Here is a 13,203-nt window from a genome sequence, read left to right on the forward strand (position 1 = left end):
TTACTATTATAAAATAGAAAATTTTGAAAAGTATAGAAACATTTAAAAAATAGAAAAAGAAAAATATAATCCAGAATCATACTGATGATTGAAACTTCGGTACATTTGTCCTAGGTTTTTTTTTTCCCCATGAAAAGTTTTCCTCTAAGTAGTTGAGACATTACTGCACATATAATTTTTCATTTCACTGAGTAGTATATGATCAGCCTTTATCATTTCATAGAAAACTCTAAGGGAACACCTTTTTTTTAAATGACTGCACGAAATTCCTTCAGAAAGATGGTTTGGTTTACATATCCCCTTCCCTAGGAGTAGATACTTTGGTTCTTCTAGTTTTCGGGGCTTTTTTTTTTTTAATTACACATAACACTGGAATATACATCTTTGGACATAAATCTTAAACCAGATCTTGGACTATTTCCTTAGAAGTAGAATTATTAGGGTCTAACTGGCAAGGAATCACTACAAATGATGTCATTTTTTATTGGTGGATATTTTTCTCATGCTCCAAAGCACTTTTTTGGGTTAACATCTTACACTAGCCCTGATTTATAATAAATTCATCTTTTGAGTGGTCTCACTGGGACATTCTTTGACCTGTCACATGTTGACTTCTACAACACTTAATGATGTCTAGTTTTCTGGATCAATTGACTTTCCAATAAAAATTGAAAGCACCATCTTTAGAATTTCTTGGGACCTTGAAGCCACAGAACATATTTTTCTTTTGAGATAGTTTTTACTTGCTGGTTTACATTCCATATCTGACAACATAATTCTAATGTGGGCTACCACTAATGTCTTGTTACCAGAAAACACATAATAATATTCAGACAGCATAGGGAAGATAGTCAATAATATTATAATATACTTATTGTGGTGAAATTTCATAATGTATATAATTGTTAAGTTACTATATTGTACACCTTAAACTAATTTAGTATTATATATCAACTATACTTCAATTAAAAATAAAAAAAACATTTAAAAATAACAGTATTCAGAAATTCTCAGTGCTCAAGTTTATTTGTCCTTAAGAATTCAAACTGGGTGACTACATATAACTCTAACAGTGAAGCCAAACAGAAAAAGAAATAGTTAATAATTATAAATTTATCATTTATTGGAAGATGTAAACAAATACCCAAGCCATTTTAGTTTATTGAAAATTAATTCAAAATTTTAAGGGTCTTTTTATACCTTCCAAAAAGCACTTCTCTTGCTCCAAGAAGTAGCATATAGGGGATAATAACAGACTTCTCATTCTCTCAATTAATTAATTACTGAAAATTACACTAAAAGTTGCACAGTTTACATTGCACATAGATTACAATGATATTTTGTACCATATCCACTATAATATTGCCAGTAAAAACTATATACACTGGAGCAGATAAACCAAACCCTAGAGAACATTACTTTTTATTCATGTCAAAAGGAAAACAACAAAAAAGAAATATTTGAAGTGTTACACTGTGGAGCCAGACAACCAGCCAGCACATTGGCAAGCAAAGCTGACACTCTATGCTAACTTTTCAAGGTCGTTGAGGGGAGGACTTAGATAAGTAGGGTACCAAGGACAATGCCTGGCGCATGGGAAAGGCACTGATAAATCTTACTTGTTAACTCCTATAAATTTCTTTCATTGGCTACTAAGATGATTTGAACGATGTGTGTGAGTATTTCAACAGTTTTGAACTGAGCTTTTAGAATGCCTTAATGCATTAAAAGCACAGAAGAAGAACACCATATATGTCTTACTTCCCATCATTATTCAATTAGAATGGAATGTTTTCTTCTTCTGGAATGGATACTCCTATTCAGTTTATAATTTTTTGCAAACCAGCCTACTTAGCATCCACACTGAGTTACAGCCCAAATCTATTGCCATCGATCTTAAGCTTGAATCTGAAATTCTGACTTAGACTACAGCATTATTTATTTATCCTTAAAATATGGTCATCTACTCCTGTCTGTCCAGTCTGGAGATCTGCATGTCAACTTCACTCTCTCTGCTCAGATCCTAAACATCATCGTGTCCTCAAAGTGGTCCCAAATTCCTAAACTCTTGACTTTATCTTCTAGTATTCATCCTCTCTATTCTGAGTATAATTAACAAAAGGGCCACCCATATCCTATGTCAACAGAGATGAATTTTTTCTTCAGTTGAATTACTGAAATTTGAAATTGACAGAATTATAAAGCAGTGCATCATGCTCAGCAAGAAAGTTGGCATAGATATATTGGTGATGTCTTCCACAGGCATTGGCAGGAGTGACCACACATACAGTGTAAACTTACCATATTTGCTCTAAGAATTTTTAATCTAAGGCAATCCTTTAAGACAGCTAGCAGAAATATTTTCTCATATTTTTATCTATAAATTGTTTTTAACAAATTGACTGTCTCAACCCAATCTATAAAAAAGCAAGATTTTATTGTACTTAGAAATTTAAAATTAGTACAGAATAAAAAGTGATGAATATGCTTAGTAGCACATAGTACTTGTGCCTATCAATTCTTTTAGAGAAGAAATTCTTTAGAGAAGAAATTATTTTTGATGAACAGTTGACTAACCTGTACTTAAAAGAAAATCTCCACCTAATTAAATATATATTCCCAAAGTCTCCAATCCAGTGAACATTCTTATTATTTGAAACCGGTGTTTTGATGGGTTGCTTAAAAAATTATGCAGGATGATCAGCATGTTTTCTGATGTATCTCCATGGATTGCCTATTCTCCAGGAAGTCTCAAGATGAGGAAGCATTATAGTTTAAGAGACCTAACATAATTAGGGTTGCAAAATCAAGGGCAAAAGATTTAAGAGTTTACAGTATAAACTGCCTTTCTGGAATGGTTCTTGAGACTAGAAATAAGGCAATGCGTATATATGATCTTTCCCATATTCTAAACCACATCTTGAGTAGATAATGCTTAAAACAGTGAATGTAATGAAAATACCTGTATCATGTTTATCAATAAAGCAATTTCTGAACCTGTGAACCTGTTGACCCACTTCAGGTACAAGATAAGAAAAGTAGTTCATCCCCCACCTCCATTTTCATGGGTCAGGGGATCACTCCCCAAAAGCAAACAGCTGAAAGCAGAGAGCTCATCAGAAAAATAAAGTCCAGAAAAATAAAGAACGCCTTCACTAGAATATGCTTTTTATTCCTGTCGCCCCAGGATAATCATCAGCTAAGCAGACTAAGGTGGAGAATAATAGAAGAAAATTCCTTTCCTGTTAATCTTATTTTTTTTAAATCCCCTTCCTTTGTTTGATTAAAGTGATCAAATTAAAAATCAAAAGGAATGGATGGATGCAAGAATGTAGTAGAGACAGAAGCTGCATAATAAAGCAAAAAAAAGGGGGGGCGCCAAAGAATGTCAAAGACAAATCTTTCTAGTATCTGGGTCTACGGTGATGCCATTATCACAATAGAAATAAAGATACTGAAAATCTCAGAGTATACAAGAAGATGACGGTGCAACCATGGGAAATAGCACTGAGAACTGAAATACGGGATTAAAGATGGAAGACCATCAAACAGAAGGAAAAAAGAAAGATGAGGGCTTAGAAAAGGATGGAATTTAGCAATTAGAAAGTTGGTAAATGCCTTTCAGGATAGACATTTTATTATAGTAATAGGTAAGGTACCAAATTGCAGCTATCTGAAGAATGAATGGATGGTAAGAAAATATGGGCTATGTTTTCAAGAAGTATAAGCAAATAGGATGCAGAGGAAGCCTGAGGTTCTTTGAGGTAGAAATCTCTAATCACTTTCATAAGTGAAAAAAAAAAAAAAGAGAGAGACAAAGTAGGGAGGTGAAAATGAGACATGCATGACAGTACCAGATGGAGCAAGTCTGGGAAAAGGCAGAAAGCAAAAGGATGAGGGACACAGACCACAGGATCATCCTCTAAAAGAATAAATGTGTATTCCTCAGACAGGAATGGAAGGAGACATACAGAGAAAGGGGAGAAAGTCCAAGATAGAGGGAAAGAATATTCAGTGAGTTTTTGTTATACTGCCTCAAATTAACTGGAGTAATAGGTAAGAAGATGTTGCCAGATCTAGCAAACTAAAATGGATACCTAGTTAAATTTGAATTTCAGATAAACAAAGAATGATTTTTCTTTTTTTAAATATAGATATGCGCCATGCAATATTTGGAATAGACTTACACAAGGAATAAATGTATCTGTTGGTTGTCAGAAATTGAGATTTGTGCATGGGACATACACTAAAATGTCATTTATCTGAAACACAAATTTAAATGCGGATCCTATGTTTTATCCAGTAATCCTAAACTCAGGTTATCTGCTGTGAATAAATATTAATAGGTATATCAAATAGACACAGGTGTTGTTTTCCCCACAAATGTGAGTTTCCAAAAATACCTTTTAAAAGTAATGTAAAGGAAATCATATTATGCTTATGTTAAACCTGCTCTACTACTTTTTTTCCCTAGACCCTGTTTTGGTGTTTGTTTTTTTTTAAGATTTTATTTATTTATTTGTCAGGGAGAGAGTGTGAGTAGGACTGGGGGAAGAGGCAGAGGGAGAAGCAGGCTCTGAGCTGAGCAAAGAGCCTAATGTGGGACCCGGTCCCAAGACTCTGGGATCATGACCTGAGCTGAAGGCAGAGGCTTAACCGACTGAGCCACACAGGCACCCCTCAATCCTGTATTTTGATATAAAGAACTGGGTTGGAAATGCCATGACAGAGGTCAGGTAGTGTCCTGCCCCCAGCCTACCAGGGGACTGGCCACCACATTATCCATGAAGGGGCTGGAGTACCAGCTAGATGGGATCTGAATTCTTATTCTGCCACTTCTTAGCTATATTATCGTTAGCAGGCTTGACTGACAGAGGGACCCAGTAAAATAATTACCTAAAAGACTAAGCACAAAGGTCATCAAAGACCTAGCAGCTGATAAACACTAGCCATTGTGTAGCAGCAGAAGTAGTAGTAGTTTGTTTTATTCCCAGCACGTGTACAATGTATATAATAAATAGTATCGTCAAAGCTATTTCTAATAATACTGACAATCAATATTAGGTCAATTTCAGGCCAGTAGATCAAATATGCTTATTTAAACATTAAAAATATGTTTATCACAAATATAAACAATAGCCCTGCTTCTATAACTTACATGGTTAATGGACTATCCCGCACTAACTCTGCGAAGCAACATCGTCACCTAGTGGTTGTCAAGTCAATAATGAACAACTAAGAACACCTAGAGATAAAGATTGTAAGGGCTTGTATCTGCACAGAACCCAACAAATATATCTCAGTAATGACTGATCACTAGGCTGATGCTCGTTAATATTTTCTGTAATATGATACATCAATTCTTCTCACTTTGTTTGATTAAAATGATGTGTGCCCTCCCTCAAGAGGGTTTTGGCTATTTGCTGCTTTTACCTGCTTCATCTGACAGTCTAACATACTTTGCTAAAGAATTTAATTGCCCAGGATGCTTGAATTATGCAATGATTCCAATGGAACTTGGACTTCTCACTGCTTCTTCTGACTCTTACTTCCTGAAACCTTGGCAGAAGAGGAAGGAGAAGTGGGGAGAGCTGGAAATTTGAAGCTTGAGGCTTACTCAATTACCAGCTTCAATTTTGTCCCCTTCTATTTAGGTTAGAGGTTTCTCTTTCCTTTCTCATGAAGTCAAGAGGATCTATGCTTTTCTTTGGGAAAAGAAATGATATGATTTTCCCAAAAGTCAAACTGAGATATAAATAGACTACTGCAAATCTTGTTTCTGTATTAATTGGGACTAATGTCTACTCCAGATATATTTTACCACTTCTGTCCTCTCAAAGAAATGAGAGATTTATAGCTCACAGGGTTATGCATGTAAGTAAAATGTTCAAAAAGTAATGAATAGTTCAGGGTTTTGGTTTTGTTTTTTGTTTTTTGTTTTTCCACTTCCAGAAATGTCAAGAGAAATTAAGTTAAAAATTCTAAGTAGCTTTGGGAGGAGATTTTACTCTGACTCTATTTAACCTATTTCTGCTATGAGAATATTACAGAAAGTTCCAAACCAAAATTCTAGTGGTCAGGATATGGCTAATTTAAGTAAACTTGGCATTTAAACTAGTAATATATCAATTCAAATATGACTTGGGAGTTATTAGTCAATGGCTGTTAGAAATTTTTCCTGTGTTTGTGAGAAATATATATACTTCAAATATCCAATAGGAACCAGTCCTTTTAAAGAACCAATCTTTTCTTAGCTGTATTTTTTTTAAATCCCCAGACAATGATTCTCAATCATCAAAATATTTGTGTCTCTCAGACTTTTCAGTACTTTCCTCCCCCAGACTCTGCTTCATCCAGAATCTCTCATAAATATTTCATGGCTGACATTGTTTCACAATGTTCCTAGACTGGTAGGAATTTTGATTTTCTCTTTTTCTCCTGATAGGAATGGATAAGAATAGGCACATGGATAATTTATTAGAAAGTGCATGCCAGTGTCCCAAAAGTCAGCCCCATACATGAGGAAGAATATATCTCTTGCAGTATTTCCTTCCATCTCCTCTAGTTGCTCTTTCTTTTTTGGAGGCTTATTTTCAGAATGTAAGGACTAAGCCCTCCATGTGCAGAGACAGACAACTCGGACACAATTGCACATTGCAGAAATCCAGGTACAGCAACAGAGCCAGACCACTGAATCCTCCTAGGACCTCCAACTCCCACACACCTCAGAAACCTGCTCACTAATTCATGGCATGCCTATTTGTAAGGCATGAATGACTGTACTTAGAAGAAAAGGTAAACTTGAAGTAACAGGTAATACTGCACAGTCCCTTTGAACTCATCCATGTGAGTCAGGTGGAGAAAGAAATGACATATTCTTCCTTGAGCGTACTGTTTGTCTGAATACGTCTAAGAAAACCAAGTAACAATACAATGATAGCTGGGTCATAATATGTCTATTCATTGAATGGGAAGATTGTTTTCAATCATGATCATTTGCTATCTGAAAAATACAGAGTCCTCATTCAGGTTTGGCTGTCTTATTTATGAACATCGAACACTTCAAATTTGGTTTCTCAATTCCTTCATTAGAATTGAGAATGAGCCAGTATTTCATGCAAGTGAAAAATAGGCAAAGATACATGCCCTCTGCTGCCAAGTCTTTCTGCACCATTTTTATAAATAATAACAGAGGAGCCACCTAAATTTAATCCATGCAAGGGCAATTATTTACATATATATGTGTGTATATATGTGTGTTTATATATGTATTATATATGAATATATATATATGTTTAGCAGATGTACATATCTGCTTTGCTTTAGTAATAACTTAATGGTAAGCAACTACTCTACTTCCTAATCTACTTCTTAAGAAACGTAGAAGAATTTCCTAATACACAAACCAACTATAAAGGCTTTGGGAAGCCACTCTGAAAAATAATGGGTTTAACACGTTAAGCAAGCACTGAAAAGAAAAGTTTGTGCTATAACCAATAGACTTGATTAAAACCAATTAAGTTATAAAGCTAGTAATCTCCAAAATATATTCCTGACCAACACTCCACCCCTAGAGGTGGTCATGCATTGAAGAGCAAGAAAAAAACAGAAACCGAGACTTTCAGAGAATTGAGAATTATACTTGTTGAAAAGAAATTAAACTAAGTTAAATATGAAAATTAACTCCATATTCATGGCAACAAATTAAATCCATTCTTCTTATTGCCCTGGTCTTCTACATCTGCCATCTGATCTATCTGGAATAAGCAAATGCTTCTGAGAATTCGAAGTTGGAATATCATCTTTAAGAGTGTTGGAGAAGAGGAGAGATAAAAGACAGAGAGAAGGACAGTGATGGGGGCTGGAAGGCAATAATCACATTTAAAGGTCTAAAGAATAGCACAAAGAATAGCCTTGTGTAGCAACAAGAAACTTAAAAATGATACATTATAGGAAGTCTGGTTCTCTGGAAGGCTCTATGGGCAAGGCATAGACATATTAAAGAAAAAATTTGAACTAAGCAGGATGCTAAGAGTTTAAGCTTTTCCACTGACATACTGAGTGATTTTGGACAAGTTACTTTACCTTTTTGTATTTCAGGAACATATTTATTTCAAAAGTGATATGATGTCAGGTTATGTGCCCCTCCCCCACATTTTCTGAGGGGAAATTAACCTACTGCCTTCTACACTGTCTCTTCAGAGACCAACTTTTTTGTTGCTTTTTCTCTTCACATTTCCTCTTCTCCCCTTTTGGGCTCACCCTGTTTCCTATTTTGCAAAAGTCAGTCTGATGCACCTTAAACTAGGCTGAAAGAAATGATCCCTAGGGTTTCAAAAGGACACCAAAAACAACATAATTTAAATATAATCAGGCAAGACCATGGAAGTATCTTGCAAACCCAAGGCATTCTCCACCAACTTAGAAATATACCCAATATACTTCAGTTCTCCCAATGAACACTGAGCAGCATTCTTGGCTAGAATTATCAAACCTTAATTTGTTAGTAATCACCAACCTCAGAAATGCATAACATTTCTTAGAATCACGGGACTAAAAAGATCAACGTTCTGTTTAGATTGAGGCTTCATAGGAATATATCATAAGCCTGCTAAACATAGGCAGTGACTGATTCCTTTATACAATACTTTGCAACCCATGGATGTTCTGCCAACAAACACAAACTAGGCCCATTTAGCATGCCTGGTGACGTCTTCACTGGTTCTGCCCTCTTGTCACCTACACAAGCACTCTGGCACTCTGGTTTCTCCAAGCCACTCTGCTTTGCTTTGATGTTTCTGAAATCAGCAAGACATGTTCAACCAGAAGAACTGATTCTGGTATAAGTGTCCTGGAAAGTCTACAACTACTAAGCTAATGGGAATACCATTAGCACTGTAAGGACCACAGTAGAGTGGAAAAGTACTTTTCTAACAATAAATAATTCCTTTCATGAAATGAGAAGTTCTGAATCAGCAGTAAAATACCTGGTGTCTATGACATGAAAGATTCTCTCAGTTTCTCTAAATAACTCTTTAAAAACATAATGTATCAGAATTCTGGTTCAAAATACAAAGCCTTGCATGAACATACATACAAATAACGTATTGTGAGTAGATTCACTTGGTTAGATAGATAACCCCTGGAAATGTTTAGATGGAAACAATTTGACTCCATGACTATTTCTATCAGGAAGGCATCACTTTATTTATGGCTTTTATTTATGTATTTCTAAAATACATCCAGAAAAAAAAATTTAACTCAGATCAGTTTCTTTTTTCTTAATGAGTAATTCTGTCCTAAAAGGACTTTTCAGTTCAGAAATCTTGGGTAATTTTTGTTATAATACACTCTATAAAAATTATATAGAGTAATAGATAAAAATTGCATACACCTAATTCTCTAAAAAGTGACACAAAGCCCCAGCATTACAACTAGGATGTTTTTATTAGTTTTTATTTATTAAAGGATGGCCACAGTAGCAGTGCCAGATGCTGCTCTGATCTCTGGTTCCTGCCTAGCAGTGGAAAAGAATCAAAACAAGGAAGACAACGCATGCACACGCATGTGCGCGCACGCACACACACACACATTCTCTCTCTCTCTCTCTCCCGTGTCATGTATTACTGGCCTCTTGCCTTGAGATCAGGAATCTAACGGCTACCTACAGACTCCATCTTTTTCTTCTCAGTTTTTGGATTTAAAATAATCCGCCCTAAGCTGCAAATTGGAACACCATGATTCAAAGTGCCAAAGTCTTAATCCTTAAGAAGAAAGAGGCAAAGAATCACAGCCAGAGCCAGACCTTATTAAGTAGTTCCCTTCAAACACTGCTTCTTCTGACTTTTAAACAGGCTCCTCAGGTGAGCCCTCTTCTACTAAAAGATCCTTCTCCTCTACTTTTTCCTGTATCTTTGTTACCTGAGACTGAATGTGGAAAGAACTGAGTTGTCCACTTATTAGAATCTTATCCTTTTAGAATAAAGAATCTTATCTTTTAGACTTATGAGTCTAAAAAAGGAATGAGATCTATAGAACAACAATAGAAGTATCACCGTTTTATTTCCTGGAAGACAAAGTCCTCAGATTATACAAGGATATAATATATTCCTGATCAAAATCCATGCTTTTGCTTTTATTTTCTTTTCCAGTGTTCTGGTGGACAGTTCCACCAATGTCCAGTGAGCATCCTTAATTTATCTAAATAATCTAAAGTCAAACTTATTTTTCATCAAATCCAGTCCCTCTACCGGAGTCCTTTATCTTATTACTTTGCACCAAACTTGTCACAGATACCAATACAGAAAGCTCAGAGGTATCTATGTCTCTACCTTGGACTTCACTCTTTGACATTCATTCAGTCAGTTCTGACTCCAAAATAAAGGTCTTCTGAATCTTTCACATTTTCAATTCCTACTGCCATTACCTCAATTCCCACTGAGTGTACTCTCATGGACTATTACTCTCAGCTAGTCTTCCCCCTGTGTTGGCCTGCTGCCCCTAATTGCTCTTCCACTCTGCTGCCATCCCCTTCCATCATTCCCCATTCATTCGTATGCAGTAGACCTAAAGCATAAGCTTCTAAAAACTCAAGTTCTCCACAACATGGAGTACTAGCATTGAACACTTACTGTGTTGCCTAGCTAAGTGCTTTCCATATGTTAGTTCAGTTAATCCTCATAACAACCCCTTGAGAAAGGAATGATTATTATTCCAGGACTCTGACAAAGGGTTAGGGATAGAGGCCCACAGAGATGAGGAAAGTTGCCTATAGTCACCCTACAGGAAGTGGAGGAGCCTGAACAAAATGTGCCAGGCAGCCAGCAGTAGGATTCCAATGGGAGGGGACTTCATATAAAAGGCCCAACGTGGAAGCAGCATAGAAACTTCGGGGTACTGAAAAGAAGATGACTGGAGAGGAGTGAACTTGAGAAAAGAACAGTAAGAGGTAAGACCAGGGAAGAGGTAAGGAAAGCTAACGTAGAAAGTGTCTGTGAGGCATAATAAGGAGTTTCTACTTCATCTAGAACTTGGTTGGCAGCCACTGGATGTTTCCAAGCATGGTCTGGTTCATAGCAGATTATTCATAATAGACAGAAACTGGAAAAAAAGCCCAAGGTGAAGAACAAGTGAACAAAAAGTATTAAACTTATATTATGGAATATTATTCAGTAATAAAAAGGGGAAAATGCATGAAATATATAAACAATATGGATGGATCTCAAAACCATCACACTGAGTGAAGAAAGTCTTATAGAAAAGAATACATATTGTACACCTCCTTCTGTATACACAAAATCTATAGGGGAAAAAATCAGAACAATGGTTCTTCTGGGGCTGAGACAAGAATTTACTTAAAAACTAGCATTGCTAGATAAATATAGGATTTCCAGTTAAATTTGAATTTCAAATAAACAACAAAGTCTTTTTTATTATAAGTATGTTCTGTGCAATATTTGAGACATTATTATACTAAAAATGTGCTTGTTGTAATTAAGAAAACAGTAACACTTATAGTTGTAGCAAAAATAATAAAATACCTAGAAAAAACTTAGCCAAGAGAGCAAAAGACCTGGACTATGAAAACTATAAAACACTGATGAAATAAACTGAAGATAACACAAACAAATGGAAATAGAGTCCATGCTCCTGGATTGGGAGAACAAATATTGTTAAAATGGCCATACTACCTAAAGGAACCTACAGATTTAATGCAATCTCTATCACAATACCAAAAGTGTCTTTCACAGAACTAGAACAAATAATCCTAAAATTTGTATGGAATCACAAAAGACCCCAAGTAGCCAAAGCAATCTTAAAAAAGAAGAACAAAACTGGAGGAATCTCAATCCCAGATCTCAAGATACGCTACAAAGCTGTAGCAATTAAAACAGTATGGTTCCAGCACAAAAAACAGATACATATATCAATGGAACATACTAGAGAGCCCATAAATAAACCCACGGTTATATGGCCAATTAAACTATGACAGGAAGCAAGAATGTATAATGGGGAAAAGATAATCTTTTTAACAAATGGTTTTGGGAAAACTAGACAGTTATTTGCTTAAAAAAATGAAACTGAACCACTTTCTTACATGATATATAAAAATAAACTCAAAAATGGATTGAAGACCTAAATGTGAGAACTGAAACTACAAAATCCCTAGAAGAAAACATAGGCAATAATCTCTTTGACATCAGTTACAGAAACACTTTTCCAGATATGTCTCCTTTGGTAAATGAAACAAAAACAAAATTGAAATATTGGGATTACACCAAAATCAAAAGATTTTGCACAGTAAAGGAAACGCATCAACAAAACAAAAAGATAATACAGTGAATGAGAGAAGATATTTTTAAATGATATAGCCAATAAGGGGTTAACATCTAAAATATATGAAGAACTTATACAACTCAACACCAAAAAAACCCCCACAGATAACCCAATTAAAAATGATCAAAAGACATGAACAGATATTTTTCCAAAAAGACACAGAGATGGCCCAGAGACACATGAAAGGACGCTCAGCATCATAATCATCAGGAAAATGTAAATCAGAACCATAATGAGGTATTACCTCACACCTATCAGAATGCCTAAAATTAAGAACACAACAAACATTTATTGGTGAGGATGTGGAAAAAAGGAACCCTCATGCACTTTTGGTAGGAATGCAAACTGGTGCAGCCACTATGGAAAACAGTATAAAAAATTTTTAAAAATTTTTAATTAAAAATTAAAAATAGAATCATCATATGATTAAAAAAATTGAAATTAGAATTTCAATTAAAAAATTAAAAATAGAGGGTGTCTGGGTGGCTCAGTGGGTTGAGCCTCTGCCTTCGGCTCAGGTCTTGATCTCAGGGTCCTGGGATCAAGCCCCACATCAGGCTCTCCGCTCAGCAGGGAGCCTTCTTCCCCCCCGCCCCCGCCTGCCTCTCTGCCTACTTGTGATCTCTCTCTCTCTGTCAAATAAATAAATAAAATCTTTTAAAAAAATTAAAAATAGAATTACCATATGATCCAGTAATAACACTACCTGGGTATTTACTCAAAGAAAATAAAAACACTAATTCAAAAAGGTATATGTATGCCTATGTTCATGGTGGCATTATTTACAATAGCCAAAATACAGAAGCAACCCAAGTGTCCATAAATAGGTGAATGGATAAAGAAGATGTAGTGTACACACACACACAC

This window comes from Lontra canadensis, unplaced genomic scaffold (genome assembly GCF_010015895.1).
Source record: "Lontra canadensis isolate GAN:19392208 unplaced genomic scaffold, GSC_riverotter_1.0 scaffold37, whole genome shotgun sequence".
Lineage (NCBI taxonomy): Eukaryota > Metazoa > Chordata > Mammalia > Carnivora > Mustelidae > Lontra > Lontra canadensis.